A 26540-nucleotide genomic window follows, 5' to 3' on the forward strand; every position below is an offset into this window, starting at 1 on the left:
AGGTAGTAGAAACCTTCCTGGGTGATTCTGATTCTCTCAAAACATGACAGATAAGTCGGCCGGTTCATAACAGGGCACAGTAGATTTTTCTGGAGAAAGTAACTTCCAGAAAAAGGAAAGGCTAAAGGTCTAATTAGAGGTAGAAATTGTTTTTCAACATATTAGTTAGTAGTAAAAAAATAAGTGAGGCCGAGGCGGGTGGATCACGAGGTCAAGATATCGAGACCATCCTGGTCAACATGGTGAAACCCCGTCTCTATTAAAGATACAAAAAATTAGCTGGGCATGGTGGCGCGTGCCTGTAATCCCAGCTACTCAGGAGGCTGAGGCAGGAGAATTGCCTGAACCCAGGAGGCGGAGGTTGCAGTGAGCCGAGATCGCGCCATTGTACTCCAGCCTGGGTAACAAGAGCGAAACTCTGTCTTAAAAAAAAAAAAAAAAAAGTGAATTCTTTTTTGTGTCCATAATGCTTCAGGGAACACACTTGGCCATGTCTTTTTACAGTATGAGACTACTTCTCCAAGGTATGTATCTGGAAATGATATTATAGGGTGGTAGGAAATAGACATCTTCAACATTTTTCATCATTGCCAAATTTTTCTCCAAATTTTTTTTTAACCATTTAACAACTCTATCAATAAGGCATAGACATTTCCACGTTCTTACATTGGCAAGAACCCTTTGTGATAAGATTTCAAGTTGTGTCTAAAACTTGTAAAATGGTAAGGAGTATTTGTTTTAATGTGCATTCTCTAATCACCAAGGAACTAGAGCAGTTTAACAACAACGAAAAGAAAGGGAAGCCCTAACGACCAATAGAAAGAATACCTTCTGATAGTTGATAGAACAGTAGGGTGCCTACAGTTAATAATAACTTATTGAGTATTTCAAAATAGCAGAAGAAAAGATTTGAAATGTTCCCAACACAAAAAAATAATAAATGTTTGAGGTGATGAAATGCCTTGATTTGATCATTATACTTTATATGCATGTACCAAAATATTACATGTACCCTATGAATATGTGTAATTATTTAAAAATTTTAAAAAGATTCATCTGCTGAAGTCATCTCACTACAAATCAACTGCACCAAATGGTCATTCAACCAACACAGCCCCACTCCTCAAGATTTTAGATGACACTCCTGTCTTAAAATAATGAAGATCACTCTGCAAATATTGTTGGATTATCTGTTACCATGCAATGTCCTAGTTATTATTTAGTACTTTATTAAAGGTTAGTTGAGATTAAGGTAAGATGATGAATGGGTTGAGATGGGACATTACCTGGAAGAAAGGAAAATACATTGATTTTAACTAGATGGTGGTATGTACCTTGGAAAGGAATTATATTTTACAATAATAGAAGTAGAGTAATTGTTATTTATGTAACAACTACAATTAGACACTATGATACATATTTTTGTATACAGCTGACCCTTGAACAACATGGTAATTGAGGCACTGGCTCCACATAGAGTTGAGAATCCACATGCGATTTTTTACTTCCTTAAAACTTAACTGCTAATTTCCTACTATTGACCTGAAGCCTTACAATCAACAAACATATATTTTATATGTTATATGTATTATGTACTGCACTCTTACAATAAGGTAAACTAGAGAAAATATTATTAAGAAAATCATAAGAGAAAATATATTTACTGCTCATTAAGTGGAAGTGGATAACCATAAAGTTCTTCATTCTTTTTTTTTTTTTTTGAGACTGAGTCTTGCTCTGTTGCCCAGGCTGGAGTGCAGTGGTATGGTTTGCTGCAACCTCCACCTCCCAAGTTCACGTGATTCTCCCGCTTTAGACTCCTGAGTAGCTGAGATTACAGGCATGTGCCACCATGCCCAGCTAATTTTTGCATTTTTAGTAGAGACGGAATTTTACCATGTTTGTCAGGCTGGTCTGAACTCCCGGCCTCATGATCTTCCTGCCTCAGCCTCCCAAAGTGCTGGTATTACTGGTGTAAGCCACCATGCCTGGCCTCCAGCTATTCATTCAGCTCTACATTCTTCTTGTTTTCACATTAAGAAGGCTGAGGAGGAAGAGGAAAAGGAGGAGTGGCAGGGAAGGAAGAAAATCTGCATATAAGTGGACCCCCAAAGTTCAAATCCATGTTGTTCAAGGTCAACTGTACATATGTTTCCTTTATTTTCACACAAAAAGCAGTGAAATAGGCATTATCTCCATTTAGCACATTAGAAAACAATATTTAAATTCACAAAAGAGTTCACAAGAGAGATGAAAACTCAATTTTTAAAAATGGACAAAAGATTAGAACACACATTTTACCAAATAAGATACCTGGTAGACAAATAAGCACATGCAAAGGTACTCAACATTATTAGTTATTAACAAAATACAAGTAAAAACTGTGATGAGATACCATTACATATTGATTAGAATGGCTTAAATTAAAGTAACTGATGATGTCAACAAGGATGCGGAAGAATCTCACTCATTGTGGTGAGAAAGCAAAATGGTAGAATCATTTAAAAAACTTTGGCAGTTTCTTGTAAATAGAAGTTCAACATATACTTACCATATTATCTGGAAATCTCACTCCCAGATATTTGCCAACTGAAAATACAAGCCCACATAATGGACAAGATTATGTCCAAAAAATACTTGCAGCAGCTTTATCTACAGGCACCAAAATTGAAAACAATTCAAAAGTCCATCAACTGGATGATGTATAAACAAATAAAATACTACTCAGTGATAAAAAGGTGTGAATTACTGATATATGAAACAACTAGGATGGATCCAAAAGCATTGTGCTAAGTGAAAGAAAACAGATTCAAAAGGTTATATTTTGTATGATTTTACTTATATGTCATTTTGGAAAAGGCAAAACTTCAGGGACAAACATCAGATCATTGGTTGCCAGGGGCTGGGGGTCTGAGGAAGGCATTGACTACAGAGAATCAGCAGGGAACTTTCTGGGATGATGGAAAAATTTTGTATATTGATTGAAATGATGGTTATATGTCTGTATACAATTGTCAAAATTCCTCAAGCTGTACATTTTTAAAAGGTACACGCTACTGTTTGTAAAGTCTACCTTAAATAAATCTGACAGAAATATAGTTCCTGTATAATAACGTTTTTAATCTTTTTACTTTATCTGGATATTCCTACTGTCTTGTAAGAGAGCCTGACACATAGAAGGCATCAAAGTTACGTTAAGTAGTTTCTTAAGAATTAGGAAGAAAGATGACACTTGACAATGACAATAACATATTTTACCTATTAATCATTTTCCTTTAAAAGTTTTATTTTATTGTGATAAGAACAGTTAACATGAGATCTGCATTCTTAAAAAGTTTTACATTTAAAATATAATAGCATTAACTACAGGCATTCCAGTTTTCTTTAGAATAGTCCAGCCATGATCACTCATACTTGGCACCATTTCTGTAAAACTCACACTTATGCAAGTGATATTTCTGTGAAGCTGACCCATGAGTAATTTCTGAGTAGGTATTAAAATACCCTCACGTCTCCAAGTCTAATATATTAATAAATGTGCTGTTTTCAATAAGACATCTAAATTTGCATGCACCATCCTACTTGTTATGTTCAGTACTCAATTTTTTAATGTTTCTTGGACACTAGCCAGTAAGTCTGAGTCCCTAGTTAGTTCATCTATTACTTTCTCGCCACAATAGATTTGGGTCTCCGCCAAGAAATGGACTAATATTGCATACAAAAATTATATCATGCATTTCCCGATCTTCTGATATGTCCTTTCCCCATGAGTGGGGAGTGCACACACACACACACACACACACACACCCCTATCTATACACAAGATCTATCCAAGTTAGGTAAACATTTTTTATCGCCATTATTAACATCAAGTGCCTTCTATAATCCAAGTGTTTGTTTGACCATTTACATGATTCTCTCACCTGTGGACTGGAAGGGAACAATGAGTTGTAAAATCTGATAATGATCAAAGATGATGCCTCTATGTGAAAAAAAAAGAAAAAAAGGAGTCAGAATTGTAGGAGCCCTCATTTCCACAGGAAAAGCACATCTTCTGCATTTGATTTGACACATTCTCTGTGTCTTAATTTCAATGATTCCAAAATGAGATGCTCTTAAAGAAGGAAAAGGTTCTGTATTGGAGAGGGGGCATTTTTCTCCCCCCACCTTCTTTTCCCTTAAAACATAAGCACAGAACTAATGAATGCTATTAAAGGTACTTGTAGAAATGATTCTGATTTGTATCTGATGACTAACTAACCTATTATTGCACTTCTTGGGCAGAGATTAATGGGAAATTCTTAAAGAATAAAGACTCTAACAAGCCTTAGAAATATGTGTGGGCCCAGACTGTACCACGTGACCTCAGAAAGCCGAACCCTGGCTGTTAATATCCTTGACTAATGAACCAAGGCTACAGTCCGTGCTAGCAAAGTGTCAAGAAATAAGTAACCAGAGAGGTGACCTTTTAACATGCTTCTAAATGTAATTTTTAACAGAACAGTGTCAATAAGTTCAAAATCCCATATGCTTTTGATCTGATATGGAAGTACAATGCATCAATATTAGACAGCAAAAGGAAAAGAAAGAAGAAAGCTAGAGGAAAATGGACAAAAAAGAATCCACAAGAATAATCTCCAATTAAGACTCCAAATACCTTTTTTAAAAAATAGGTAAGAATATAAAACCTTCTGATTCACTATTTCAACATTATGATCATCATGAAAAAAATAAGTAATTGTAACAGTTTCAGCCTATTCCTATTAATTCCTTTGATAATTATTTTCTTTGCATAGGTTTGAGATATAATGCATAACCTAGCAATCCATCCTTTTCCAGATCCTGGGTTTTCCATTATTAAATTTAATCTTAGAACATAAACTTTTATGTCCATTAGATCTAGGGTCATTTCCCAACCCAGGTACTGTGTCACTAGGTATATTACTTAAGTCCTATAGAATCTAAGTCTTTTCATCTATAAAATGGGGATATTAATAGGAATTTTACTGGATCAATATAAAAATTAAATGGAAAGTGAATCTAAAGAGTTTACCACAATACCTGATGAGTCAAAAGAGTTTTAAAGTGTTAGCTATTAGTAGAGTGACCACTAATATTGTTATTGCTGATATAATTACTTGGATTTCTTCTATCCCTTTTAATGACTATTATTTTCACCTTTCCAAGTAGAGAGCCATCACTTCCATAGAGAGTGTTCAGCAGCCCTCTCTGTACCTTTTGCAGAGCTCGGCACAGTGCCTCCTATTGGGTGGCTGAGAATGTGAAAAAGTGAATGAACATTGTGCATCTCATGATTATACTTCCTCATATCAAACAGTCACTTTTGTCACTAACTTACAATAATTAAAAAAAAATGAAGACGGGCACTATTAGAGAAATGCACTCTTTTTTTATTATGACTTTTTAATATATTTTTTTTTTGAAATAGAATATCACCCCAGGCTGGAGTGAGGTAGTACAATCTTGGCTCACTGCAACCTCAGCCTTCTGGGTTCAAGCAATTCTCTTGCCTCAGCTTCCCGAGTAGCTGGGACTACGGGCACGTGTCACCATGCCCAGAAAATGTTTGTATTTTTAATAGAGATGAGATTTCTCCATTTTTGGCCAGGCTAGTCTCAAACTCCTGAGCTCAAGTGATCCACCCACCTTGGTCTCACAAAGTGCTGGGGTTACAGACGTGAGCCACTGCACCCAGCCTGTCTTTTTAATCATTGATAATCTCATTATTTAGGTTTATTTGAGTTTTAACAAACTTGTGTTTAGGATAATACAATCTGTCTAAAAAAAAAACTGTCAGACAGGCAAGGAAATGTCTGTCCTTGAGCAACAGCAAAATTCTGCTTTTCCAAATAGCTGATCTCAATTTTTGAGGCATTTTGCATTCTATATTTTCTAAAATCATGACTCTTTTTCCTTCAGCTCCACTTAGGAAAGCAAACGTTCATGGCTGTCCTCTGTGGGGCCAGTTCCTGAACTCAGTCCTCACTCTCAAGGGGCTCACTGCCTAGTGGTAGAGGGGAATTATACTACAATATAGTAAGTACCAAGGCAGAGAAGCTAATGTTACCTAATTAGGAAAAAGGTAGTAAACAGTAGCATCTATTCATTCATTTACTCAGAATAGTACCCTGAGTGGCCAAATAGCACCATTGTGAAGAGCAAGGACTCAGGATGCAGACTACCTGTGTTTACATCCTGGCTGTGGTCCTGGCCAGATATGTGTCCTGGCAGGCCATATCACCTTGTTATCCTGACCTGGAGATAATAATATAACTTTCCTTATGGGTTTGACATTAAGTTTAAATAAGTTAAGTTTGGCAAGTGTTTGGGAATAGTGCCTGGTATATGATCAGCATCATAGAAATGTGTGTTAAAGAAAAAAATCTATCACTTCCTGCACGATCCTTCATTCAAGCCACACAAAGATTCCCAAACTCAAAAAGTTAATAGTCTTCTAAGGTGGGGGTGGGGAGACAGGCAAAAACAACATATACAGGATGCTATATAGGATGCTATAAGATGACAAGTGCTATGGAAACAAAAGGATGTAGAGTAGGATAAGGGGATCAGGGATGTGGGAATGGGGCATGAGATAGTCAGGCTGGGCTCACTGAGAAGACGACTTTGGAAAGAAGAGTGGTAAGAGATGCAGGAAAGGATCAAGCAGATGTGGGTTTTATTTGGGAGAGAGTGGGACAGGGGGAGCTCACCTTAAGGCTATTGCTCTGGTTCTGAGAAGAGTTCATATTCTGAACATATTATGAAGGTAGAGCTCATGTTATTTCCTGATGGACTGGCTATAGGCTGTTAGATAAAGAGAGGAGCTCAGACTGACTTCAAAATTAAATTGGATTGGTGATCCCTGGAACCAAGAGGCCAATAAAGCACAGGACTCCAACCAAACAAACAGGCAGGGGAAGTCCTATAGTATCAAGAAGTTGAGATTGGCTATACATAGAAGTAAGATGGGGAAAGAGCAGGATAAAAGTCCAGAGAAGCAGGAAAGAGCCATATTATAATAAACCTTTTATGTGGTGCCCGGCAACCTCAGTTGTACAGGCAGAGGGAGGTGCTGAGGGTCTATACTGTGGGCTGGGGATAACCTTGTACTTGTAGGAAACTGCCTTCCATCAGGGTGAGGCCCTGGGGCTAGCAGGATGATGGGAAGTAGGGGAGGCTGCAAGTGTTCTCTCCATACTTGAACTAAGGGGAGGCAGCCAGGAAGCAGTGCTATAGGGATTGAGTTTCTACTACTACACAATTGACAAACAGTAACCATTTGAGTTGCAGGCCTGGAGGGAGGTGAGAAAGGTAGATGTTAAAGAAAGCAAAATAGGAGACACAAGACAAGAAGCAGATTGAGGACATTAGAAAGCGCAAGTGCCTTAATTTTTTTTTTTTCCGCTACATTTTTCCTTTTTCAACTCCATCTGGTTCTTCCTCCAATTTTAGAAGCCCTGGGCAGCTGAGCTTGGAGTTTAAGGGATCCTTTCAGATTCTCAGATTTTACTCAGAGAAATCCTCTACCAAACTCTCAGGCTTCAAGAGCTCCTCACCATGAAGACACCATGATGAATGAAAGGGGTCTTTTCTTCTGGAATATATTATAAGTGGTATAATTGTTGGGATGTGAGGGAGAGGAAACCAAGGGGAAAGAAGAAGAAACAAAACACGTTCAAGAATCTCCCAAGAAATAAGACAAGAGGAACTCTCAGAGCATCACTTAGGAGAACAATATTTTATCCATTGCTCCTTAATTCCATGTTAGCAAAGTTTGCAGTCCAGAGCTTAACCTGTGACGATTCTGGGTGGGCTGGTCTAGCCTGAGGCAGAAGCCAGTCCTGCTGGGTCTACTGAAACAAATTCTTAAAATCATAACAGAAAAATTGGATTTGAAGGAGTTTGTTTCCCAAGAACTAGAGCTCCTATAAATGAATTTTGTTAGCTCTATAGTCAGGGTGAGTGGTAGGAAGACACTGGGGAGAAAAAGATATTTTTCATGTCTCTTTACAAAATTCGTAAATAAATAGTTTCAAAAAAGACTAAAAGAGTTCTCACTCATCCCTTTAAAGTGTTGGCTGATAGAAGCCAATAAAATTAAGAACTACCAACCTTCAGTGCTACTTTTGAATTTAACAAAAAAATTCTCAATGACTAAGGATCCTTCAAGGCCTCAAGGAATCTTCCTTGGAGTGGGTCTTCAAAGTTGTGCAACTATTTTCAGCCAAGTTTTTTCTTTGGATTTTCAAAGAGCACAAAAATAGACTAACCAGCCTAGATCAGGATCATTATCTTGATCATCTTCCATTATCATGATTAACAATCATTGAGCTGTACTATTTGAAGCTGTGTTGAATGCTTTCCAAGATTGCCTCACTGTTCTCAAACCCATGTTACTGAGGAAGAAACTGCGTTTTAGAACTTCAAAATAAACTTGATCAACATTTCACAGTGGATAACCAACATTTATTGAGAAACTATTCATCAGCCGAGATGGACCCAGAGCTTTCAAACCTCTCAGATTGCTTTTGTTTTTCCTGTTTTAGATACGAGAAAACTGATGCTCTAACTGGCTCAATAACTTGTCCAAGGTCATCCTATTTGTCATGTAAGTTCCCCAATTGTCCTTAATTTTAAAACAAACATAATTTTTCTTGGGACTATAGAAGAACAGTCTTCCATACTCCAAACACCTCCAAACAAAATATTCATAACCATTTTAAAGGTGAGAAGGTAAAATAACTAAATATAATAGCAGGCTTAACCACAGACCTGCATGGAGTATGGAAGACTGTTCTTATCCCAATTCCCAATAGCTGTTTGCTGCTTTTCTTCCCTTTCAGTTCAAGTTGTAAGTGACAATCCCTGGATAGGCCATTACCTATCCCCTTGATCTAAATTAATTATTGAAATTGCATAGTGTAATGATGGTCATATTGACTGACCCACTTTTGGCCTACAAGATTTAATTGAAAGGCTGCCAAGAAGGATAATACTCCTGTGACAAAAATATAAAACTTCACAATGTTAAAAAGAATTGTTATTCTTCTGTCTGGAAAGCAGAAATAAAGCCTGGAGCTGTAGCAGCCACCTTATAATCATAAGGCAACAACCGTCAGACTCAAGTCCCAACGCCAATAGAAAGAAAATGACAGCACAGAAAAATAAAATGCATGTGTCATTAATAATATAGTTGAACTCTGGACTATCTAAATCTGCTATAGATTTTTATATTCATTTTTTTCATAGTTGAAATATTTCTGATTGAGACACTGTACTCATAATCTTGTCTATGGCTGTGAAACAAAATAAATGAAGTTCCCGCCAAATGGAACTGATCACCTAGGATTTATTTTTACTAATCAATAATTTCCAGTCTTTTTTCAGAGTTCTTGCTTGTTTAGAGTAATAATTGCTGAAAAACAATGGTGACAATCCACAGCACTGGTAATATCTAACTGCCTGTGAATCCTAAGGTAAAAACAAAAACAGAAGTAGACTGTAGCCAGACATCCTTGGTCAAATACTGTATATATAAATGTTTAAGGTAGACTGCACCAACCTTATGACAAAACAGAACTAATTGCACGCACTACCTTTAGCTGAGCCCTTGTACTCCATGCTATGCTTAGCCTTTCACATTCTCTATGTAATTCGTGTATCGCTCTAGGTGGTTGTCATATTCATCACCATTTTCAAGGTAAGAAGATAAAGTACCTAAATATAATGGCAAGCTTAACAACAGACATGAAGATGGAAAGTGTCACGCCAGGATTTGAATCTGAATTATTAGGTATTCAGTATCTTTAAAACCAACTAATTGAATAACAACTGTCAAACCAGTGGTTGGGTTATTTATTTATTGATTATCTGAGGCTGGGCTCAGTGGCTCACACCTGTAATCCCAGCACTCTGAGAGTCCAAGGCAGGTGGACCACTGGAGGCCAGGAGTTCAAGACCAGCCTGGCCAACATGGTAAAACCCTGTCTCTACCAAAAATACAAAAATTAGCCAGGTTTGGTGGCACACGCCTGTAGTCCCAGCTACTTGGGAGGCTGAGGCAGGAGAATTCCTTGAACCTGGGAGGCAGAGGTTGCAGTGAGCTGAGATCGTGCCATTACACTTCAGCCTGGGTTGTAGAGTGAGGCTCTGTCTCAACAAAAACAACAATAATAATTTATTTACTGATTACCCGAATAAACTGTCAATACTTTTGAGAACCAAGTCTATTAGAATCACCTGGTCATTCAACTGAGGGACCATTTACATGTACTTCATGTGGATTGCAACACAAGAATCCCATGGACCATGTTTGATTTCGCTATTTCACTCTTCCCTAGGTCTAGGACAGTTCACTTTACCCTAAAAAGCTGCTTAGCCTCTGCAATGCTTTGGGAATTTGGGAGACATTTCCTATCTTCAAATAACATTTAGTTTAGCAAACCTGTCTATAGGCAGAGTGCTTGGCACATTGGAAATGATCAGTAAAGGTGTACAAATAAACAAACAATTAGAATAAATGAGTCCATGGACAAAGCCATTGGCTGACTGGAATTATTGATTATCAGGAGTTGATTCTCACTTTGTATCCACCTTTGAGGCTTGAGTGTCTCACTTCCAAAAGAAATTATTTTCCCCCTCAATTTAACTCATTTACTGTGTTAAGTCACCTCACTTTAAGAAAATACTTTATTGTTCAGGAGTACATTTCTTAGTTGTCTCACCTACATCTCTGCCACATGCACCTAAAACATAAGGATTGTGACAGATGAATCACTGAACCATGTTGTTCCTTAGTTGTCATCCCCAAAGTGTCACGGGGCTGTTGGCCCTCGCTGCTAATGCTTTCAGGAAGAAAATACACAAAGCACTTGAAAACCTATCTTGTGGGATGATTTAATTGTGAGTTGGCTAACTGAAAATACCAGTAAAGAGATAAAAATATTTATGATTTGTGTTTGACTTTGAATTGATATTTCAATATGAATTTTTACCCATATGAATTCATATGGGTAAAAAATATACCCAATGGGTCTTTGGAAAATAAGAGTTAATTGTTGCTATTTATTAGCTACATGTGCATCAGATTAAGCCTGCTTCAGTGATGTTTTATATTCTCACTCTTCTTATTCCATTAACATTTGATTATATATTCATCTGAGTGAGGTGGTGGCAGTTGGAAGTAGAGAAAAGAGGATGCTTCTTTCTATATATATTCAAAAATGGTTTGTTTATTAATTGATTTTATTGCACAAGCATTTGCTAAGTACCCACTACAGACATGACAATGAAACTGTAATTAAAAATTCTGTTCCTACATTCCCAACTATTGAACATATTCCAGACATTTTTAACCAGTCCTAAACTCATCTACATAGTGTTTCTAATTTGTCACCCAAAACTTCTGCTCTTATTTGCAGGCTTAGCTAATCATAGCATCATTCACCAATGTCACTCAATTAAAAACCAAATAACTGTATAATTATTTTGGTATCTTGTCTTTTATCTAATTTATCAAGTCTCTAAACTTACAGATGCTACTTCTTATACATTTTTCAAACTTGCACCCTGGCTTTCTCTACTATTATCCCTTGATAACCACGAAATCAACTTTATAGGGTTGTCATACATGATGCTTGGCACATAACAATATTCCCTAAATGCAAGAAATTATTTGGAGGAGGAGAAGTGGTGTACTAGTTTAGATAAAGGAAAATTTTTTGCTATGGAAAGAATAAGAATTAAGTCAGCCATAAAACGATGTAATAAAAAGCCCAGGTTCTTCCTTCCTGCTCTCCAGCATGGTCAGATATTTTGCTATAGTTTAAAATATTGCATCTGAGCATGAGTATATCCACTGGAAGAAGAGCAACTGTCTAGGCCATGTCTCTTTATAAAATGAAGAAATATTTTTCAAAAGCTTCCAGCAAAGCTCCCCTCACATCCCATTAATCAGACTGTATCACATGCATACCCCTCAGCCAATCACTAACAAATTCAGTGGATTTTCTATAATTTCCTTGGACTAATCTGGATTTATCCCTGAAATGAGAATGTGGGTGCCTCATTGAGAAATGGACGCAGAAACACAATTGGAATTCAGTTACTGATGAAGGAGTGAGAGTTGAGCGGTTTGCCAGGGCCTCAGCAGTGACCACAGTCAGTACAATAGTTGCAATTCAGATCATGGATGCATCTTGCATGGGTGACTGCAATAGCCTCCCGACTAGCAGGTTTAACTGCAATTCCTTTCCTTCCCAATCCCTTCTCCACAATGTTGCCAAATCTTTCTAAAATGTGGTTGTGATGTCTTCTTAAGCTTTTGCTTGGATATCTACATACATTACACAATACAAATTTCTCAGCATAGCATTTTAACTCCTTTACGCAACAGTTCCTTGATCTAGCCAACCAGGCATCTTAAACTCTCAGCTACACAAACATACCAGAAACTTCTAAACTTTCAATCCCTGTACTTGCTTCTCGACTTACAATTGTCCCTCTTTATCCTCATCTAGCTAGGGATAAATCTCATTTAGCCTTCAGCACACTTCCAGTATTACCTTTCTGCTGAAGACATATGCTAAATTTGTCACTCCTTTGTAAGGCATTATAATAGCCCTAGACATCATAATAGCCCTAGACAAAAAGCTGAAGAATACCACTCTGGAGAAACTGGCCTCGGAGGGCAAGGAAGAGGGGGAAAGTGAGAGAAAACTACCATTGTAAGCTTTGGATCATCATTTGACTTTTAAAACTATATACATAAAATATTAAATATCATTCCTATCTACGACTATGTTAAATTAATTCAAGTAAAAAACTACATTTTAGAATAATATTAAATGTGTGTTTGAATCTAAGGTTATATATTATTAAATTTTAAAATTAAATATTACACCTGGGAATAATACTACCTACCTAATGAGGCTGATATTAGGGTTAAATAACAGGTCCAAATCATACCTTAACATTGAGAACAAAAGATAGTTAATAAATGTCATTTGTCTTGACATCTCTTTTCATATTCCACCTGCATTTGTTCATTTATGAAACAAATATTTACCATGTACTATATGCCAGGCTATATATAGTACCATGTACTATATGGGATTCTATTCTAGAATCCCATGAGAAAGGAAAGCAGAACTGCAGTACAGTAGAAGCGATGGGATGAGCTAGAATCGCTAACTACTCGCCAAGTGTTGTCTATGGAATTGTAGATGAATTTTAAAACACTGCATATAAATGCAAAATAATATAGCCTGTATTGTTATAGTGCAAAGGTAAAAGGGAGAAATTTGTTGCTGTTGTAAAGAATAGCTTACATAAACTTTTCTAGTTTTTGCCATACTTAGGTTCCTCTCATGAAATGCTTGCTAGTGGGTGTCAGCAAACTAAAGATACATAGAACTCACCGTGATATATAGTTTACGTTTTTATTAATGACTACAGATTTAAGGGTATGTCAGTTACTCATTTCTTGAGGTCATATTAATTTATGAAGGCACACACATTTGCACACGCACACACACATCTCCTTTACTAATCCACAGAAATACGTATCTTCAAATATATTTCTGTTCAAATCTTGACATTCTCTGAATGAGAAAATAATTCCTGAATGGATAATTTGGTAACTCTAATAAGGTTTATTGAGTTTTTAAAAGACAGTCTCTTGTTTTAATACTATTTTATGATTAGTGATACATTGATTGAGAATTAACAACTATCTTGTTTATAGAATTCATTTAAAGAGCTGTTAAGCCCCAAGCTATGATTTTAAAAATGATCTAGGCTCAGTTTAGCATTCATTACACTAAACATGTCAGCCAATGGCAGTCCAAAAAAGTGAATACTACTTCGTTAACAAAACACAGAAATGCTCATTGACAGCTGGCAAAGTCCAATCAGAACTAGCTGACTACTTTTGTATCAACATCTGTTTCATTTTGCTAATCGACCCTGCTTCCCTCATTTTTTTCTTTTGGAAAAGAAGACAGAAGAAGAGATAGCTTGTGAACCTCCAAAAAAGAAAAAAAAGTAAAAGAAATATACTGTGTGTGTGTGTGTGTGAGAGAGAGAGAGAGAGATTTTAGTTTGGAGAAACAAAGGCCATGGTTGTTTTTATTATTTATCTTAAAAGGAAATTCTTGAGGGACAAATGTGAAATGTTGTCAAGTGTAGGGAACTAAATTTGGCCTCTTTGATGTCAGGTACCCTGATTTTAGCAAGCACAACTGAAGTGGAAAATAGAAGAAATAAAATAATTTCTATGGAAAAATGTGCTACAAAAATCCAGGCTATATTATTTTACATTTATGTAGGGAGGAATTTAGTAATCTTGCTTAAGTGTTCTCTATTTCTTTTCATGTATTTCTATTTTGGTAGATGCGATCTCTGATTAATTCAGTTGAACACAGGAAGTGCTCACCTTGTGGAAAGTAAGAGAGAAAATGCTCTTGTTATCATCTACTCGCCAATTTCTATAGTTAGTTACAGTCTCTTTTCCCCACATTCCTCACCAGTCACTCCCCCACCCCCAAAAATATAGTAGCAAAGGAAACTGGGAGAGAGAACACAAGAAAGGACTAAGAGAGAGAGGAAAAGGCCAGTCATTTAACATGTTTGCCTACATGGCGTTCTACCTTTGAACTTCCAAGTGCAACTTTATACATTGTCTTTTGACATTATGCAGTTTGGAATCCTGAAAGCTCTCAGTTTAGACAACTAAATTATTGCTTGTCAATTTAGCTTGGGATGAAAGACAGGTGTTTTGTTTCACAGTAAAACTCCATTTAGAGCTTACATTGGCTCTAAATCCAATCCCAGCATCTTGTTGTGGGATGGCATTGAAGTGTATCTCAGTAGGAATTATCAGTCAGCCTGACAGTCAATCCACACAGATCCTTCACCTCGGTTCCTCCGCTTGGGCACGCCTAATGCTATTTAAAAGCAATTGAGATAAAGACCCCTTCGAACTCCAAGGGTTAGCGTTCTTGCTGATATTTCACTATGACTTTGCCTTTAACAAAGAGCTAAGCTTAGCGAAGTTGAAAATCCCTGTTAGTCTTCTTAGAAGCCAAGGCAATACTTCATGATTCTTTAGTAAATATCTGTTAAAACAGTGACTTAATTTTTTAAATAGCTATTTTTTATTTTCATTTTAATGAAATAATGTAATGGGTCCTCTCTATTTGGGAAATTTTTCATTAGTACATAGGCATTTGTTACTCTGATTCAGACATTTGATGTAAAAGGCCCAGCAGAGTGGCTGAAATTGTCTTATTATATGCTGAAAAACGAAACTTTTCTGTAAGCCGCTTCACTTCTCTACCCTCCTCTTCTACTTTGCTGTGGTTTCCACTATTTCTAGCATCATCTATTCCAGTCTATGCAATAATGAAAGCTGGTCACTCCTACTCATTACCGGGGTAGAGAGGAACTCTCAGCCAGTCTAGGAAAATCAAATCATAGTTCTGTATTACATTTTTGGCCTCCTATTGTGGAAAACAAGTAGTGGGAACTTTATTTAACATTGGTAAGACTGGCATTTACACAGATCTTATAATATGTACTAGTTTGTAATTTAAAACATTAAAGTAATGGAGTTTTTAAAGTGAAAGAATCTTAGTTCTTCTACTCTAACTCCACCACTGTTTTAAAGATGTTATTAAGTAACAAGTTCAAAGATCAAAATAGTTCATGCAAAGTCAGGACTAGACCCAGGTATTCTGATTGATAAACTAGTTCTTATTCCACTCTGTAGCCTTGAATTAAATGTTTTACTCAAATGATCTTTAGCACTCTTTATGGGACTTCATGAGTCTTTTACGATCAAGTCTTGGGGCCTTTGTAAGTACATAACTTTTCAGTAAAGCTTAATTTAGAGAAGATTATAACAACATATTAATTATAGTTGTTATATATAGTATCTGTTTATCTTTCAATGTAGCAATTTTTTGAAGTTTTTTCCCCTGAAAATGCTTGGATTAGAAAAAAGATTCAGTGACAAGGTTCTCTATGAGCTTCAATAAACTAATACATTTCTTTCAATGGATTTGTAAAACATCTTGAAGACGAATGCACTATATTATTTAATATATATCTTTCAATGTCTAGCATAATGCCTTGTCTATAAAAGGTTCCTAATGGATATTTGTTGAATTTCTAATTTGATGTGTTTGATTCAGTTTCCTTATCCTTTATCTTCTAGGATTCATCATTTTTTAATAAACAATATTAATTTATTGGGCAAAACTGCCTATCAACCAAACTATTATTAGTCCATCTTTGACCTAATTTTCAGCTAGAAGTCTGGTGATCAGGTAGGGGTATGATGTGACCAAGTACAGTGCTTTCATTTGGCTACAAGATGTATAATAGGAGGAGATATAATTAAGAACAACAGTTGAATTTTTATGAACTCACAGAAATGTCCTATACCGAAACAGAGAAAATGTCTGCCTTCGTCTTTTAAAATAAACAACCAAGTATGTTTTTTAATCTGTCAACTGGAAATACCAATACAGGACTATTGTGAAAAGTCAAGTGGATTAGAGGTGATGGTAATAAAAATGTTAAAAGCAATATGTAAACAGAATGACATTGGGAGTAGTAATCATAATTATAACAAAGATAGTCCACTTTGAAGTTTACTGCATATTCAGGGGTTAGAGAAAGGATCTTGGGTCAATTCTTAGCAAACAAACAGACAGAAAGAGTTCTTCAGGTTCTAGGGCCAATGATTCAAGACATAAAACACGCAGTAATTGACAACCCAGGCTATCCCTACTGGCCTTTAGTTCTTACTCTGCCTATAAAAAAGAACTTCATTCAAATGCATGGTTGACAATGAAATGGACGTTTCATCACATTGCCCTACTCCTGACCTCCACGCTGACCTGCAGATCACCCCTCAGTCAAAATGTTAGAGGAGTCACCAAATGCAATTTTGAGCAGAATTCAGCCTAGTTTTCTGAAGAGAAAGCCAGAGAGTAATGTATTTTCAGTGGTGTCTCTTTAATCCTGTAGCTGAAGGCTTCTGTGGCATGATTAGCACTGATGGTATCATCAGTTTATCAGTTTACTGCCAAGGTGTTTCTCCTTTTACTTTTCATGTATCTCTTAAGCCATTAAATATTTAAAAAATAAAATAATAAAAACAAAACTTTGAAAAAGGGGAGAGCTACCTACATTTTGCTGTTGTTGTTGTTTACAATGCAAAAGATTAGTATTTTCTGACCTTTTCTGTAAGTTACCTCTGAGTCAAATTTAGAATTTATCTGGATAAAAGGTAAGTTAATAGATTGGCCCCAGAACCCAAAATGGAGCATGCAATATGACTGGATTTTTAGCATGACCTTTCTCTGTTCATCTGGCAACAAATCAATTAGCTGTTCAAGGAATTAATTGTAGAAGGAATCATCCAATCAGGTCCAGAAATTACCTAGCATATGATTAACCAAATTGTTTGGTTTTGATGATATTTATAATAACAAACTTGTTTTTCTTTGGCTTAAATATGAGCAGGCTATAAGGAATCACACAAGGAAATGAAAATCAGTTAATTAATTAAGAAGTTCAGTCAAAATAGTTCTATTGCATTGTACATCAATTGACTCCTAGCCTTTTTAACATTGACATTTGGTTCCCCCTAGTTTTTTAAGGAGTTTCTAAAACCGCATATACCAAATATTATTCAAAAGATTGAATAAGGTTTACATACATTTGTACTACTATTTTTGTGTATACAAAAGCGTCTTAAATTAAAATTAATTTAAAATGCATGATTTCGTTATACATTTTCTTACATGTGTACAACTGTTACTGTTGTAAAATGGCCTATAAATTTTTTTGGGCCTTAAAGGGAGCATTCTGGTTCAAAAATAACAGAAACAATGGCTTAAATAAAATGAAAGTTTTTTTCAGTCTTTAGCTACTGGGCCATACAGTAAGTACATGTCAGACTTTTCTCCTCAGTAAACTGTCTGTGCCAAATGACCACTTTGGGATTTTCTAAACCTAAAACTCATTTTTTTCCTTTTGACCTATAAGCCTTGAGACATACCTGAACTACATTTCAGTTCTCTTTAGGAACTGTAAAGATTTGTTAAGTAACATCACTATGGCTCAGTGGTCACGTGGCACTTACATTTGAATGAAGGATTTTATCAAATGAATGATAAGTTCAAGATGTTATTTTTTTGACATAACGATAAATCATTCAACTATTGTGTTCACCAATTCACACAAGATAAAGTTCATATTCACTGAAATAATATTTAAGATACTTCAAAATTTTTGTCTCAATCTACCAGCACCTCATACACTAGAGTAAGGTTTGGCAAACTTTCTGTTAAGGGGGAAATAATAAATACTTTGGGCTATGGAGGCCTTACAGTCTCTGTCGCTACCACCCAACTCTGCCTTTGTAGGACAAAGGCAGCCATAGACAACAATACTTTATTCATGGAAACTGAAATATAAATTTCATGTAATTTTTATATGCCGTGAAATAGCCTTCTTTATATTTTTTTCCCCTAGCAATTTAAAATTTTAAATCATTCTTAGTTCATGGACTATACAAAAACAAATAGTGGTCTGGATATGGCTTGCGGGCTGTAGTTTGCGCCTTACACTATAGCATTTTCAAATATTTTCTGAACATGCTATGAGTTTCTATGCTTCCACACCTTTCTTTTTTGCAATTTGTTTTTTATTTCAATAGGTTTTTAGGGAGCAGGTGTTGTTTCGTTACATGGATAAGTTCTTTAGTGGTGATTTCTGAGATTTTAGCATACCCATCACCTGAGCAGTGTACACTGTACCCAGTGCTGACACTGTACACTGTGCAGTCTTTTATCCCTCACACCTTTTCCCCCAAGTCCCAAAGTCCATTCTATCATTCTTATTCCTTTGCACCCTCATAGCTTAGGTCCCACTTATGAGTGAGAACATATGATATTTGGTTTTCCATTCCTGAGTTACTTCATTTAGAATAATAATCTCCAATTCTATCCAGGTTGCTGTGAATACCATGATTTCATTCCATTTTATGCTGAATAGTATTCCATGGTATGCATACACCACATTTTCTTTATCCACTTGTTGACTGATGGGCATTTGGGCTAGTTCCATATTTTTGGAATTGCAAATTGTGCTACTATAAACATGCCTGTGCAAGTATCTTTTTCATATAATGACTTCTTTTCCTCTGGGTAGATAACTAGTAGTGGGACTGCTGGATCAAATGGTAGATTTACTTTTAGTTATTTAAGGAATCTCCATACTGTTTTGCATAGTGGTTATACTAGTTGACATTCCCACCAATGGTGTAAAGTGTTCCATTTTCACCATACCCATGCAACATCTATTTTTTTTTAATTTTTTATTATGGGCATTCTTGCAGGAGTAAGGTGGTATTGCATTTGGTTTTGATTTTCATTTCCCTAATAAATACCTTTTCTTATATAGTTCCCACAACCTTATATATTTCCCTTTTCACTTTGCCTAACTAAATGCTAGTGAAACTAAGCTCAGTGACACATGCTTTCTCTCTCTAAGAATCTTTCCATGATTATAACTTACCATTTCATACAGAACAAAAATTTTATCCTATTTGGTTCTAGTAGTACTTTGTACATGCTCTGTTATAGGAACAGACGCTTAGAAAGTCTTTGCTGAGTATTTCTTGAATGAGTGAATCAATCAATCAATAAATATTGGAGGCACTAATGAGTGACTTGTACCACAATTGTTTTTTTTGTTTTTTTTTTTTTTTTGAGACGGAGTTTCGCTCTTGTTACCCAGGCTGGAGTGCAATGGCGCAATCTCGGCTCGGCGCAACCTCCGCCTCCTGGGTTCAGGCAATTCTCCTGCCTCAGCCTCTTGCACAATTGTTTACTGAGCTGTTTCCATGACCTGAAAGTGAGCCCCATATGGGGTGCTAGCTGTAGTCATCTTTCTCTCTCCAAGGCCTGAAACATATTTGATGTGTGGTAATATTTTAGGAGTTTTGTTGAATTAATGTATTGAAGGTGTATCTCAGAGATATAGCCAAGGAAAATGGATTTTATTTTTTATGGGCATTCTTACATTTCTGAGTTGAAATAGTTTCATCTGATTCTCTACAAAATAGCCATACCAAGCTCCCCAAAGCTAAGTTAAAAATCACAGATATCCACTTTCCTGTCACTACTTGTAGACACATGCTTGTTTATATTTGGCTAATTAAAATTAATCACCCTAGTTCTCCCTTCCCTTCAAGGGCATTCCTTCCCATTAACTTCAATGAAGCTTGTTTGACTTCAATGAAAGTTTTTTACCTGCATAGGGACAGTCAGGAATCGGGACAAATATCTTTAAGGCTGTCATTTGTCACCATGAACAAAAGAAATAGAGATCCTTAGGCATGAGCCGCTGTAACACACTTCACGTGCCTCTCTTAATTCTATCCTTGCTGACAACCCATGACTGCCACATAAAAGAAAGCATCAGAATTATAATTGAATGGTTCTGAAATATCAGAGACAGAACCTCTGAAAAGAAGGTTCACAAACTTATTCTTTGGCAAGGTTAGTGATTTGATACCTACAAACGGCCAGAATACTGGTGACAGCATTTCCAATGCACAGCATATGCATTCACTTTGAGTCGGGGTTGAATAGGAAAGCATGGTAGTCAACTTCTTTCCACCAGCACACAGTTCTTTGACAACCCTCTACTGTTCAGAATACCCCTGAGCAAGAGAACGTGAAGGAAGGGAAAGACATCTGAGACACCACAGTGATATCATAATATCCATACTCTAAAACTTGAGCATTTTATTCATAGTATATTTATTTCAGTGAGAGTAACAGTTATTAGGAGCATTTGGCATAATTGGAGTGCCAATCTGGAGAGTACCTATGCAGAATTCCTCCATTTTTAAAGATTCTCTACATATAAAAAAATTAAGTCAAACTAGTCTTATTGTTTTTAATGATCACCAAGTTACTTACTTTTCACAGGAACAGCGTGGCAGTTCCCTAAGATGATTGTTCCAGGATTCCCGCCCCAATTGTACCATGTAGCAACTGTTTCTACTGTATTTTTATAAGTTACTTACAGAACTGTTTGCCAGCATTTAAGTGAGGTAATATATTTATAATCCCAGCCCTATGGCTTGGCACTTAATAAATACTAGTTCCGTCTTTAAACCATATCTCTTCAGAATAAAATAGAATTTTTAACTGAATAAAAGAAGAAACATGCAGCAAAAGATTACAGGGCAACCCACATTCATTCATATGGTGACGAGGCTGTAAGGAAAAAAACTGTTATTTATTGAATCCCAAGTCTTAGAGCTGGGGCTTCATATATGTTATCTCATTTAAATGTCCTAAGTAGTCCAATGAAGAAGTTGATATGGCCTGCATTGATATTTAGAGCTTATAATTAAAATTTAAAACTTTAATTGTAAAAAGAACTCTTCCCTAAAACCTTGTTCATCCTTTACTTAACTTGGTTAGTTAGCCTCTCTCGATCTGAACAAACATCTGTTTCTACCTGAAATTTCATCATTAAGTGATGCTTTTGGTTAAGACACTGTTTCTGTAAAACTTTCCTATTAAAGTGCATGTTACCTGGGTCAGATAAACTACTAAGTCATGAAAATGCACTAAAATTCTCAAAGAAATCAAGCAATCAGATAAAAACTGCTTTGCTTTTGGGGGAAAAGGATGAATGAGACTCTGAGAGAAAGAAAGCTAGATCTTAGGAGCTGAAACCAGGAACAACCCGATATTTGGGGTTCTGGCTTGTGGGCTGTAGCATGCGTATGTTGTAGTTCAGAATAGTAGGGGATTGCATGGATAACACAAAGCATCCTTGTTGAAGACTGCACCAAATCAAATTCCACCTTCTTCACAGTTCTGATGAGGACAAAGGGCATTGCAGTAAGCATAAAACCATCTTCTAAGACCTCCACTCTCCAGTCAGAAGGTCGTTTCCCTTCTTTGTTACTGGATTTCCAGTGGAGCAGCAGACAGGCACTGTGTGTGCTTCATAGTAGGCACTCCATTGTCAAACAAAACATTACAATATCAATCACCATAATTGATATTAAAGCCTGAAGCTGGATTTGGATGGGAGGCTGAGTCAATCTTTCAGTCAACGAATGAGACATTTCTATTGGCAGAAGTTTCCAGCTCCATTTCTCAGTTCCAGACAGAGACACTGTCCAGAGAGCTTGTTCCTTATGGTTTTAGCTTCTTCCGTCTGTTTTACCCTGTAGAGTAGCTTAGCAAATCTCCTTTTAACATCTTCTGCCTCTGATGCTTTTGTGAATGTAGTAGAATCTCCTATATCTGCATTCTTGTATAATTTCTCTCTATATAAATTATCTTAACACATCCAAAACCAAATGCATTATTTTGTGAAGGATTTCTCAAACTCTCTTGATGAAAAGTGTTAGTTGGAGTGACTGTTAAAAGCACAAATCCTTGGACTCTGGAACCCATGTGTACTCAGAGAGAGGCCCAGCCGTCTGCATAGTTAACATGGGATGATTCCCACTTCTGAAAGTCCATCACAATCCAACTTGACTAATCTAACAATTCATGACTAAATTAATGAACAGATATCATAGTTATAGTGACATCAAGTGACCAGTCTATTCCTCCAGCACTCATTCAATTCGTCTTCAAATTCTGCTGACTCTACCTTTACAAGAATCTTGAATTCTTCCCTCTTCTTCATTCTCAATCTGTTATCCTAATTGAGGTTCTTTTCATCACTCTCCAGAATTAACTTTATAGCTCTTTAATCTCCTTTTTCATCTCTTCCACTGTTATCCAACCCTTAACATTCTACCTGTGGAATCTTTCAAAAACACACATCACTGTGTTGCTTGAAAACCTTTCAACAGTTTACTCTTCTCCCCCCAAAACTTGGAATAATGTCTCTAAGGCTCAGAGCCTGGCACAATGTAAGCCCCTTAAATATATAGGAATATAGTTTGTACTCAAAGCTCTTCAAAACCTGGCCTCCATCTAACTTTCCAGTTTCACTTCTAATCTCTATCTGCACCTACTTCAGTGTCCCTACCAGCCCCCACATTTCCCTTAAAAACTAGACCATTTGCATTCCACTCTGCTGTGCTCAGGCTGTTGTCTGTGCTTCATCTACCTCTTCTTTCCTTCCCTTTCCTTACCTACCCTACAAGAAACTCCAATTTGTCGAAATTTTTTAAGTCTCAAATTTGTCTTTATCAAATTTTCCTTAAATTTGTTTAAGTCTATGTATTCCTAAATTTGTTTAAGTGAATGTATTTTTCCTGCTAGTCAGTGCAGTATTTCTTTAGGAGTATCATGCTATAATAGTGCTGATGTGCTAATTTTGTATGATTCTCAAATCAGACCCAGGAGTTTAGGACTCTGGACTACCCTATAGTCCTCCCCCAGCGTTGAGCTTGAGCCATGTGTGGTCCATGCTTATCTGCTCATTTTCTGACAAATCACAGTGTTGGCTTCAGGCTATAGCACCTGAGGGTGGTGCAGGTAACCCCAGACATCACTTACTCATGGGGCCATTATTGCTGGCATCCCGAGCAGTCATCCTATTCCTTCCGCAGCCTCTGTATCATATTTCAGACAATCTACAAATTGGCTGCGACTATCTTCCCTGAGACTTCCAAGACCATTGCTCCACATAACAAGGGGTCCTTCCCATTAATGTCCTTGATTGCTTCCAATTGATGTGGTCATGTCATGAAATTCTGGATAGCTTTAGGCCATTTTGGTCAAAGAACAGACTTTTTTGTACAAAGAGGGCTATTTTTCTCACTCATTGCCTTCCTCCTTTTCTACCCTTGCAGCTAGTGGAAGGCAGGGATGCTGACAACATTGAAAGAGATCACATTACAGGAATGCAATGATTATAGCCCAATTAGTTCATGAGAAAGCATGGCTAGAAAATATACTATTTCTATTTGTATGCTATAGAATTCTAAATGGTAAACTTAACGTGATCAGGGAATAAGTTATTCTTCACATTTTCTGCATCCTCTGGGTAAGACTCACAATCATGGTCATCATCAATGAAGCACAAAAACAACCTTTGAGAGACCAGAAACCAGTATCTATGAACAGCCCAATGGATGATGAAGTGACAGAAGTCTTATTGTAACTAGACTTTTATGAAATGGTACTAGGGAAGGTCAGAAGCAAGAAGATCAATGTTATAACAATATATACAAGTTTTGAAGAGTCATAGCATAGTAAGTAATGTCAGCACTGCTAGCTTTTTCGATGGTGGGAGTTGTGATTTTAGTCAGACCCAGTAAGTCTGAAAATCAAAAAATAAAAGAAAAAATATAAAGAGAAGATTCTTGCACCTGAACAGATGGTGCCTGGACACTGAAAAGCTTTCACACACATTAATTGCACAAGAAAAAATATGTAAGATTATATTCTCTACCCTTTTTTCTAAATTTCTAATAACTGGCTCTTGAAGTTTGTAATATTATTTTAAATCAAATTGGTTATTCAAAAGACCTTTTTTATTTTTATGTTTTTGCCTGGAGAATGGCACAACTTAGGAGCAGCCCTCCTGGCCACACACTATCCTAAGCAAGTGATGTGTACAGTCTATTTTCATCTTTACAACAACCACAGTAACCAGTTATTATCCTATTACATAGAAAACAAATTAATTTGCCCATGCACATGGTTAGTAAATGGTTAAACTGTGAGTCTTATTCAGGACAACCAATTTTTTTTTTTTTTTGAGATGGAGTCTTGCTCTATCATCCAGGCTGGAGTGCAGTGGTGTGATCTCAGCTCACTGCAACCTCTCCCTCCTGGGTTCAAGTGATTCTTGTGCCTCAACCTCTTGAGAAGCTGGGACTACAGGCACATACCACTACACCCGGCTAATTTTTGTATTTTTAGTAGACAGGGGTTTCACCATTTTGGCCAGGCTGGTCTCGAACTCCTGACCTCAGGTGATCCACCCACCTTGGTCTCCCAGAGTAATGGGATTACAGAAGTGAGCTACAGCACCTGGCCCCAGGTCAATCTAATATTGATGTGTTTATCAACCTTGGAAAAATAGGACAAATCTATTCCACATTAGTTGTGTTTCCTAGATAAGTGTTATCTTTATTCTTGTTGTAGAAATTATCATTATCATTATCACTATCACTAATAAAATATTTGTTGAATATTATCTATGTTCCAGACATTATTCTAAGCATTTAATATGCACTATTCATTAAGAGAAATTTTAACAAATATATGAGGTACATATCAATAATATTTCCAATGCACAGACAGAAAAATTGAGGTACCAGAGTGATGAGGTAATTTACTCAAGGTTACTCAGCTATCAGTGACAGAGGGGAATTAAATAAGGTTCTGACTCTGGAGCCCAAGCAAATCAGAACAAAATTTTCTAGTTTGGTTCCTTTTACCTATATTTAGGAACTAAATTGGGACTTAGACATAAAACATCACAAACCACAGTATATGACTGGAATCATCTATGACTTTACTCCGATGATTCTCTCAGTTTATTTTCACTGGCATAATCTAAGGACTTAGCATTGCTGGTTTTAATGGCACCTCTGGTTTCTATAAATACAGTGGTTGAAAGGGTAAGCTTTGCAGCTGGTTGCAGTGGGGTCATGATGAAAACACCCCAAAGGGGAACTCATTTAATTCAAGAATGTGAAATCATTCATTCATGAGTACATCATGCACATGACCATATATATGTGCCTGTAATACATACATGTCCATCCCATTTCTTTATTTCTTTTTTGCTCATAATAGTAATGTTCTTTCTATGTAGGAATGGAGAATTATATAATTGAAAAATGTATATTTAGCCAGCACACAGACATAAGGAATATATCAAATAGCACATTCACTACAGATAGCTTGGTTTAAATATAGCATGATGCCAAATTTCTAGCCAAAAATTGATAAGAGTAGTCAATAAGCCAAGCATGCAGAACTATTTGTAAAAATTCAGATAATGGACTAAAAATTTCAATTTTCATTCCTATGCCTGCAACCACGCTCCTTATCATTTCATGGTTTTCTGTCACTACTTAGAGTAACAAATATTTCACTCCTTCACACTCTTAGCAATAGCATACCTACAAAATAGCTGAAATAAAAATGTGATGACTTTAAGATTTACAAGTGATAATTATGGTTTTAAAAAAAACTCACTCAGAGCAAAATTTCCAATTTGTTTTCTCCTATCCACTCCTTGTTTTGTTTCAAGATCCTACTGATTATGTGCAAATGGTGAAAAGCCTCTTTAGCCCACTCTATATTTCATCCCAGGTGACCGAACTCTGCATTTTGATTTCTAAATGGGCAGATAGATGTACTGTAATGAGAACACAAAGAAGCAGGTTTATAACTCGGTACATTATGGCACCAGGTTCAAAGCAAAAGGAAGCAGCAATGCCGTAAGCCTTTGTTTCTGACTCATGCGGATAAACTCCAGCATTTTCCAGGACTGTA

General features: G+C 36.5%; 1 long non-coding RNA gene across 2 annotated transcripts in view; it reads left to right on the forward strand.

The window, feature by feature from the left end:
• LOC118147317 (uncharacterized) overlaps nucleotides 1-26540 on the forward strand; it is a 142239-nt gene that overhangs the window by 103351 nt on the left and 12348 nt on the right. The gene's annotated exons all lie outside the window — the stretch shown is intronic.

Source organism: Callithrix jacchus, chromosome 14, assembly GCF_049354715.1.
Source record: "Callithrix jacchus isolate 240 chromosome 14, calJac240_pri, whole genome shotgun sequence".
NCBI classification, from domain to species: domain Eukaryota; kingdom Metazoa; phylum Chordata; class Mammalia; order Primates; family Cebidae; genus Callithrix; species Callithrix jacchus.